Genomic DNA, 10,981 nt, shown 5'->3' with positions numbered 1-10,981 from the left:
TGGTATCAGAGCTAAGCGTTATAAACCTCAGAGATGATGTGACGTTAAGATAATAAGTTCACTAAGATAATAAGAACTCTTGCCAAGTTCATAGTCGGGCTACCTAACGTAGTACTGACAGTTAAAACCCTTATGGGAACCCTTATAAATATCGTGATAGAAGCGTAGTTCGTTATCGTAGACGGTAGCGGGCTTCCGAACCCTGAGGTTGAGGAGCAACAATGCGATGATGTTTATTACTTATTAGAGATCAGATTATGGATCCGATAGAGCGTCCTAAAGCGGGATCGGATGATGTTCATATTGAGGATATAGCGGTTGAGGATGTTGTCCTAGAAGGGATAGTGCTGAGGAGGATCCCATGGAGGATCCTGACAAGAATGAATAAAGGACCACTGAGGAATTGATGACCATGGTTAGGTCGACTACCAGAGGTAGGATTGGTCGGTCACTACCAGAGGTTCGTTCAAGTTTGTAAAGATAGTCGCCCCTTTAACGCGGCTTACTCATAAGACTGAGAAGTTCGAATAGATAGAGAAATGCGAGAACAGCTTTTAAGAACTGAAGCAAAGGTTGGTGACGGCCCCTATGTTGGCGTTGCCGGATGGAAAAAGGAGATTTTGTGATTTGTAAGTGACGCTTCGTATAAGGAATTAGGGTGCTTTTATACAGCACAACAAGGTACTCGCGTACACGTCAAGACAATCGAGGTAATATGAAATTCGATATCCCCACCCATGAGCTTGGGCTCGTGGCAATAGTTTTGCCCTAAATATTGGAGGCACTACTGGTATGAATAGAAGTGCGAGATTTACATAAACCATAAGTGCTCTAGTACATTTTCACGTAGAAAGAGCTCAACATACGCCAGAGGAGGCGGTTAGAGCTAATCAAGAATTATAATTGGGAGATTCTTTATCATTCGGGGAAAGCCAATATGGTGGCTGATGCCCTTAGTAAAAAGGAGAGACTCAAGATGATGATGTCTTTTGGAGAGTTTATAAGAGATTTTGAACAAGGCTGAAGCTCCATCTGATTTGCACTTTGTACAAGATTTTCTAGCAAATAGTGAGATTGGGTATGCTTTGACCCAACCTCAAGCCATTTCAAGCCAACAAGTTCTGACGTTCTGGCGGACTGGGCATTTTGATAATGGTGGTGCTACTGGTACTCCAAGCATCATTTTTGAAGTGAATGATGTTGAGCATGTGGTTACTCCTGGAGCAGTTCGTAAAGCTCTTCACTTACCAGAAGGCTGTACTTTTTCAAACAGTGGAGGAACCTGTTCTACAGCAGCTCATGGCTAGTTTGGGTTATGAGGGCAGTTTGGGAAAGCTTGGACAATTGAAAAGAGCAAAAATCAGGAAGGAATGGAGCTTTTTCTTCGATTGTATCACTAAGGCATTCGCCAATAAGTGCTCCAACTTTGATGCCATTCCAATTATGAGTCAGCACATCGGGTATGCTCTTATTCATCAAACTCACTTTGATTTTGCAAGTACTGTGCTAGGTTTCATAGGGGATAGGATGACAGAAGATAGGAATGTAGTGTACTTTGCTAGATTCTGTCAGCTTATTTATAATTTATGTTGTGCTGATGAACCCCAACCTACCACTGATTTAATTCCACCCTTTAAGCTTGCAAAACGGGCTTTTAATGATTTGTTAAATGCTGATATAAAGAAACAAGTGGTTAGACCCTTACAGATACCTCAGTCTGTAAAACAGATCCTGGTAAATGCTGATCCTCAAACCTACACATCTGTTTTCCCTGATGTTCAACCCTCCAGCACATCCCAGCCACCACAACAACCATCAGAACATACAACACCTACACCTCAAACTTCTCAATCTCAACCTACTCAACCCTCCATCAGAACTTATTTCAAACCATCACAGACATCTCAACCTTCACCATCAGCACATCATGTGAGGCCTTCATCTTCCAAACCTACGAGGACAAAGACTGTGCCTCAGACACAACAGAAAAGAAGGATGGATTGTTCTGAGAGATGAGTCAGACAGTGAGGAACAAGTTCCAGTATCAGAACCTGTTGTTGAAGAAGCTGAGAAGATTTCCTCTCAGAAGGATGTTAAAACTGGGAGTTCTAAGCTTCTCAAAAGACTTAGAAGGATGTATTCTGGTGAAACTCCCAAAGTCTCTCCACCTTCAAAGAGACATAAAAAACAAAGAGCCAGGAGGCCTGTCAGTGTATCATCACATTCTGAAGAAACTCTGGAAGAATGAGCTAAGGAAGAGGGTCAGGAATCTCTGATCCCAACAGAACCAATTGTTGTTGATTTTATTCCTTCAGCACACCCAGAACCTACTCAAGACAGACTGCCTACTCCTCATGTGTCTCCTGTAAATGAACCAGTACATACTGAAGACCCAGGCACAAGTGCTGAGATTGATATTCACAACCTGATTGTGCCTGAAGTTTTGTACATAGAAGCTCCACCAACTCAAATCACTCCACCAACAACACCACTTCTTGATGCTGATTTTAATCCAGAATTGCCTACAACACCTTCTCTGCATCTAGATACTGAATTGCAGATTTTCGGTGAGCATCAGAATATGGCTGTTGATCAGACCTTAGTTGGAGATCATCACTTAGAGGATGTTGTTGAAGCCTCAATAGCCTCTCATACTATTCTTTTATAAGAGGAAGCTGTTGATGCTGATTCTATAAGTTCTGATGCTGCTAATGATGAAGTTACTGGTGAAGCTGCTGCTACAAATGTAGATGCTGATGCAACTGGTCCATCAGGACATGCATCTCAACAAACTGTTCATAAAGCTGAGATAGTTAAGAAGTTTGTTACATGGGAAGCACCAGTACCTTGGAGTGAAACTCGTAGAGGACAGGAGTGGACTAAGGAGTGGAACACAGTTAACTTTGTTCCTTCTGAGAAGATTCTTGCTGAGCATCTTGCAAAAGCTGATGAAATGCTGATAAATGATGATTTCAAGACTCAGCTGAGAGTTACTGCATTGAGTACAAGGCACCTTCAAGGTCAACACTCAATTACTCATGACAAGGTGAATAAAATTCAAGAAAACTTGATCCAGCAAGATATGAATCTGAAACTTGAAAAGAAAAGGTTTTTCCAACCTACCTTTGACATAATTGCCTACATTGAGAAAACCCAAGAGAAGCAACAGTCTCAGATTGATGAAATTTTGAAGAATCAAGTTTCTCACCAAAATCAACTCAATGAGATCCAATCCTCAGTGGAATTTCTTGTCTCTCTTCTATTACCTGCTGATGCCAAAAAGGGGGAGAAAGTACTTAAGTCCAAATACAAACCTATCAAGACACTGAAGGGAAAGGATGATGGAAAAGATGATCCGAGAAACTTTGGAATGGGTGGAGATCAAGGTCAAGGTAAAGGTTTTTCATCAAGTAGAACTGGAACTACAAGTCAAAGAACAAGTTCTGACACTGGGAGAAGAATAACTTCTAATACTGGTAAAAGGATAAGTTCAGATGAACATCTGGAACTTGATGAGGATATTTCAAGACAGTTATTTCTGAAAGAAAATCCAGGAATGGACTTTGAAAGTCTAAAGGAAGAAGAAGCTAGACTTAAGTTAGAAAAAGTCAACTCCGAATCTGAAGATTCTGTTGTTGAAAAGAAACTTCCCAAGGATAAAGGCATTGTGATAAAAAAAAGGACAAATCCCGAGGCAACTAAGGCCAAATCACAAATGGAGATAGATCCAAGGTCCAAGGGCAAAGAGAAAGTTGGTGAACCTGTAAAGGTTTATGTGCCTCCTATGGATGAAGAAATATCTGTTGAAGATGCTAATCTTACTCTGATTTCAAAGAAGATTTCTCAAGTAACCTCTGACATGGCTCAAGTTGTTCAGAGTCAAGATATAGTAAGTTCTGGTATGACAATGAAGCAAGCAACCTCTGACATAGCTCAAGTTGGCTTGATATCAGAAGATAAGTTAAAGGAAACCTCTGACATTGCTCATGTTAAATCCTCAAGGTTACTCCTACCGGGATTCACTAAAGCCAAATAAACTCAATCTTTTAAGACTGCAACAAGTGGTTTTGAAGCAAGAGTGGTTACAGGAAAGGAAGCAAGAGATAAATCTGGATTGGGTAGTGCTGATAAAAGAAGAGTGCAGAACACAACCAATGATCAAACTTCCTTAAGTGAACCAGGTGTTGGAGCAACTCCTGAAAGATTGAATTAGCTTGAATCTGTACAGATGGTTTACCATACCTTCTTGAAAGAACACATCTTGTTATATTTCATGACAGATGGAAGGGTTTACCACATAAGGGAGAATGCTATACCACTGAAGTATTTTGAGGAACTAGAACATGTTCTATTTTTACTTCAAGTGAAGAACAAATTAACAGAAAGTGCTGCAAATTATTTGAAGACTCAAATTCAGAGATAGAAGAAGCTTTATTCTGTAAAGTCTGACAGCACATACTGTCCCAAGTACAGAGATCACAAGGGTGATATTGTTGAGATGAAGCCTAACTCTGCTAAGATTATAACTACCTTTCTGGGTTATAAGGCTGTAGAATTCAATCTTGAGTCTGACAAGGCATATTTGATCAGACTGGATCAAGACATAAGGAAAGCCAGAATAAATGATCTCAGGGCTGCTATCTTTCAAATTGGTGAAGATACAGTTGAATTGAAGAATGCTAAAAGGAGGATGATTAATGAACTTAAATATGCTGAGAGATGTTTGTTAAAGAACTATCTCAGACCAACTCCTGATATCAAAGAGATCAGTAATTGAAGCCAAGTCAGGATCTATAACTGCTCAAATTCTGATGTGTATAAAGACTGAAGCTGTTATCAGAAGTTAAAGTTGGTAAAGTTTTAAGGACTGTAAGTTGTAGTTATCTAGTCAAATTCTCATGCATTTGTACTTAATGTTTTTGACATCATCAAATATCTGTTAAACTTGTATATTATGCTAATTTACAAGTTTGGGGAGATTGTTAGATATATTTGATAATGTCATGTCTAATATGATTTGTGTTTAGTTTTTCAGATCTTACTTAAACAGGACAAATCAGTACTTAACTGGAAATCAGCACTTATACTGAAGTCAGTACTTAAAATATCAGAACTTAAGTTGTCAGAACTTAGGTTATCAGGAGATGTTTATCAGGAGATAATATCAGGACTTAAGGAGACTTTCAGATAAGGAAGGCGGCTGATTGAAAGGATAGAAGATCAAGACAAACGCAAGAAGAGATATGCATGAAGATGGAATTCTATGAAGAATAGAATACTTGGAAGAAAAGATATCTGATTGATATATTCTAGGAAGCAGAATTATATTTCATATCAATTAGCGATTATCTTGTAACTGTGTAATATATAAACATAGATATAGGGTTTACACTACAGGTGTTATCATTATCGAGAATAATATTCATTTTAATCCTAGCAGCTCTCATGATATTTGTTCATCACTGAGAGAGGACAGTTCCATATTGTAACAGAGTTTATTATATTGAATAAAGCCTGTTTTATGTTACTTGAGTTCTTTAATTCGATTTGATTGTGATAAACACTGTATTCAACCCCCTTCTATAGTGTGTGTGACCTAACAGGATCGTTGCATTCATTTAGTTGCATTAATGCATTTTTATTTATTGTTCTTTGAGTCTGTTTCTGCTTGAGGACAAGCATCGATTCAAGTTTGGGGGTATGTTGAGTGGCATTTAAGACACTTTATTACGCTCCGTAAAGCTTTGAATTGGTGTAATTATACTCAAGTTGTTGGTGTTTTAATGTGTTTTATAGTGTTTTTGCATTTTCAGGCATTATCTAGGTAATCAGGTGAATAAACATTATTTTGATGCTAATTTGGTGTTAAGGTGGTATGGAATAAAAGCTCTTGGAAAGCCGGCTCAATTCAGCAAGGAAAAAGAAGAAGTCAGATTTTTATACAGGAGGTCAGTGTGCCCGCGCTGGTCAAGCGCGCGGCCGCGCCAGGTCGAATTTAAATAATCTTGTTTCTACTCTGATTTTGATCCAAAAGAATTCTACTCTGCATGGGGATGCTATATATACATAATTAAGCTCGATTTTCAGAAGAGACACATCAGAGCATAAGGAGAAGGAGTACAGAAGACCGTTTTAGCACAATTCAACCAAGGCGAAGAAGACCTAGTTTTAACTTGTGATTCTTTGTTTAAGTTGTAACGTAGGATGCTAGTTTTCTTATTCTTGAACCTATACTCTTGTGTTATACTTTGTTTATTATTCGTTATTAAATATTACGTTTATTATACCATGCTCTCATCGGAACCCACATTGATGATGAGTCCGATTATGGGGTAATCGTTATCGTGGAGTTCTAGCGGATTTATTTATGGATTTCATTAGTTAATTTATTTCGATGCCTTAGTGTGTGGTGATTGTATGATAACCTAGTATTGGTTGTGCGTATTCGTCTTATGAGCGTCGCGAACTTATAAGAGAGGGTGTTAATTCTTAATGAAGCGAAAGTGAATTTAAGGATTTAGAACTTGCCATGATAGCATAGGTTCATGTGTTATTGTTATGCATGATTCGTAGGTAATTTTAACCATCTTACTTGTCCTATGTAATCATGATAGATAACTTGTGCTTTAAACCTTTATGTCGTCAAATTCTATAGACATATAGGGTCTCAATATAATTGGTATCTATTCATCTTCTATCTAATTTGTGGATGTCTGGTAGTATGGTATCCGTGCAACGAAAGTTGGCGCAATTTCGTGTTATCTGATTAGTGTCATCGCCATTGCATGCTAAGGTTAAGAATGAAAAGGCTATTGAATGAAGTATTTAATGAAGTTAGAATCCCATGTTTGTCATATATATTAATTCAACCATTCATTTTCTCTTAGTTATAATTGTTAGTTTAATTCTTAGTTATAAAATAATCTCAACCTTAACTGAATTCTGCAAAGATAAGGGCATTCTTCAAGAGTTCTCAGCTGCTAGAACACCTCAGCAAAATAGGGTAGTTGAGAGGAAGAATAGAATACTATTAGTGGCTGCTAGAATAATGCTGCAAGTTGCAAAGTTTCCAACTAGTTTTTGGGACGAAGCTGTGAACACTGCATGCTATACTCAGAATAGATATCTCATTAACAAGAATCTTGCCAAGTCACCTTACTCAATCGTGTCTAAAAGAAAGCCTACTGTGAAACATCTTCATGTGTTTGGAAGCATGTGCTATGTGTTAAAAGACAACTCTGAATATATGGGAAAATTTGACTCTAAAGTGTTTGAGGCAATTTTTCTGGGATATTCATTGGAGAGAACTGCATACAAAGTTTATGTGATTGAACATAATAAAATTATGGAAAGCACAGATGTTACTTTTGATGATGACAAGTGCCCATGCTTGAAATGCCTTGATGAAGATAAAGCTGAAGCCCTTAAGTTTGAAAATCTCAACATTGATAGTGACTTTGATGATGAAGCTGAAATCAACACAAATCACAGAATTGTAGAAGAGTCAAATAATCAAGTGAATCATGAGAATGGAAGCTCATCTCAAACACTTGAATTTGACAGCACAAACTCAGGGGGAAAAGGGGAGAAAATTCTGGAAGACATGCCAGTGATGAAGAAAAAGCAGAAAATACAAATCAACAAACTAACACAAGGAAGTGAAATACAAGTCACACTAGAGAAGTAATTATTGGTGATCCAACTGTTGAAGTGAGGACTAGAAGTGCAACTGTAAATGAATGTATTCATGCATGTTTTCTGTCACAGGTTGAGCCAAAAAAAACTGAAGAAAACCTTCTTGATCCTGATTGGATATCTGCAATGCAAGAAGAGCTAATTCAGTTTGAAAGAAATAAATTTGGAAATTGGTTCCTGCATAAAAGAACAGAAGTATTATTGGAACAAAATGGGTGTTCAGGAACAAGATGGATGAAAATGGAATTGTTACCAGAAACAAAGTAAGGTTGGTTGCAAAAGAGTACTCACAGGAGGAAGGAATTGATTATGATGAAACTTTTGCTCCAATTCCAAGACTTGAAGCAATAAGGATTTTCCTAGCATTTGCTACATGTTCAAACTTCAAGGTATGTCACATGGATATGAAGAGTGTATTCCTTAATGGTGAGTTGGAAAAAGAGGTTTATGTGCAACAACCACCTGGCTTTGAAGATCCAGAATTTCCAAATTTTGTATACAAGCTACTTAAGGCTCTCTATGAACTCAAACAAGCACCTATAGCTTGGTATGACACACTGTAATAACCCCAATTTTTAGAATTTTTGAAACACGGATGAATAGTAACTTTTGCTGATGATGCTGATTAAGGAAAATTATCAGACCACACTATATAGGAATACTGTTATGGAAATTCTAAGATCGTATTAGTATTCCATAAAGTAAATGAGTGTATGTAAAGGTCGTTAGAATTCGAATCCGGACACTTTGATTTTTCCCGAAAATCCACCAGATACCGAAAGAATTGAGTATAAGGTAACATGATTAAAAGGATTTAAATTCAATGAATTATAAGAGAGGATCATAAAAGGAATATAAAATATTGAGAAATGTTTAGGGGAACCCAAATAATAAGATCCCGGATATGATCTCTCAAACGATAAACGAGAACGAAAGTTAAGCGAACCGTATAACAGATAAGCGGTCATTAGCCAAGTAATTAAGGGTTAATCAAAGTGGTTAGTGGATGATGATGTCATCACACCAACAAGGAGAAGACATGTGTTACCAAGATGACACAAGCATGGTGACATAAGCATGACAAGGAGTTTTGATTTGTTGGTTGATTTATAGCCAAGTAATACTTACCAGGGTAAAAATCTAAAAGTATCCAAGCTAAAAGAAAGAGAAGCAACCAACATAAATCATAAAACACAAAAATTAGAAGTTGACTTTTGCTTCCAAGAACAAAAGCTCTCGGCCAAAACAATACCAGCAACTTAAAACTGCCACATCTCCTTCAATACTCACTCAAATATTGTGTTCTATAGCTCTTTGGAAAGGTATTGAGATGGCCTACAACTCTTGTTCACAAGTCTCGTCCAAATAATCACGGTAAGACCCTCATTTTTACAGTTCTTTCTATAGGAATTTTAGAAACTTCAAAACCTAACTTTGTGTTCTTGATTTCTTTGGAAAGATCAAGCTTGTAGGAGGTTAGATTAAGGCTCCCTAAGGCTTCCTAGAAACTTAACACCTACCAAGGAAGGTATAAAATTCAAACCCTAGCCTTTACTTTATTTCTTAGTAAGTTTGTTGGTTGGTTTTGTGAAATGAGAAGCATGGATTGTGATTATTAGTAGTTTGGTTTGATTTGGAAGTGTTTTGGTAATTGAAGCTTGATTATAGTTCATAGGTCTTGATTGTGGTTGTTTGAGTAGAAAAACTTGGATGGTATGGACTGATGTGGTATGGTTTAGGTGAATTTTTGTTGTATTGATGGTTATGAGTTGGTTGGTGGATAATTGGAGTGGTATGAACATGGGTAATCGTGTAAACATAGCCGTCGTAATGCCCATTTTCATTCAACTGCTTGTTTTAGTGTTCGGGACAGAAATCCAACTGACTAATATGTAACTTTTCCATGTTTAGTTAGATCGTGTCATAAGCTTCATTTTGGAATGTGGTTCGCTTGAATCCGATGTACGGTTTAGGATAAATGACTGTTTTAAGTAACGACGTTTCGCGAACAAACCATTACCCCTCACCTTACTTTGAAACCTTAGTTAAGGTCCTTAAGTGACTCATTGGAGTATAAAACAATTATGTAAGGTTAATGGGTCAGTTGGTAGAGTATTCGCGAAAGTGTCGCCTTAAAATTCATAACGTTTAATTTTATAAAAATGGTGGAGCCGAGGTTACTCGAGCGACTTATGTGAATCGTTAAGCGCAAAAGCGAATATTAGGTTTCAATTGGTTAAAGTCTAGTTTCTTAAGCGACCATGGTTTAATTCCGACTTATATTGTTGTTCATAGGTTACCGGATCCACTCTAAGCTTAAGTCTACCCCGGAACGCTCAGGCAAGTTTTCTACCCGTTGTACTGTTGTTGTGATGTAAATATATTGATGCATTATCTTGAGATAAATGCATGACTGTTATTAGCAAATCTTGCGATATATTGGAGCATGTTGATGGTATATATATGCATGTTGTGAGATCTTGATATTCTATTATCTATTCAAATGCTTATAAACTGCATAATACCTATGCTAGAGATAAGGAGTAATCGCGTATACCCTTAGTATATGGGACCCAAAGGTGAACATTTTTCTAAACCGGGAGTCGATGTTCTCGAGTATAATATATATATATATATATATTTTTTTTTTCTATAACTATTAATCGAATAAGGTATATTCTATAGTTTTGAATAATAGTCAAACTTATTTTTTATTATTCAAATAAAGATCGTACTTTCGTATAAGTATATCTTTGTTATTATTATTCGTTTCAAGTATGAGTTTTTAAAACTTTTACTTCATTTATTTTTATAAAGATTATCCTTTATGGGAATATTATTTAAATAATAATATTCATATATTTTCCAACATATTGGGACTAATTTATTTTATTAAATCAGCATTACTCCAAATATTCTTAAAAATGTTTTCGAGTCTTCAAAATGATTTTAAAAGTTAGAGCGGATCCTAAAACTCGTTTTCAAATTTAAGATCTTCCTTTCTAAGGGGACATGAATACTCGCTCAAAAATCTGAGGGATCCGGCTCTATGGTGTATTTTATATTCGCAACGAGGTTGCTGTTTTGAGAAAATAATTTGATTACTTGCCCAACGTTCGGGAAGTAAGTTCATCTAATTGAGTCGGCATAAGCGACAGGTCGGGGTACGCTCTATGAAGGTGTTAGATTCTGGGTGGCAGTCCATCCAGGCGTGAGTGGCCGGGTAACGTTCTAGCATGAGGTCCTAATGCGGCCAGGGTGATGACCGGCGAGGAATTCATTCATC

The sequence above is a fragment of the Apium graveolens genome, chromosome 4 (assembly GCF_009905375.1).
Source record: "Apium graveolens cultivar Ventura chromosome 4, ASM990537v1, whole genome shotgun sequence".
NCBI lineage: Eukaryota > Viridiplantae > Streptophyta > Magnoliopsida > Apiales > Apiaceae > Apium > Apium graveolens.
This window is presented reverse-complemented; position numbering follows the sequence as displayed.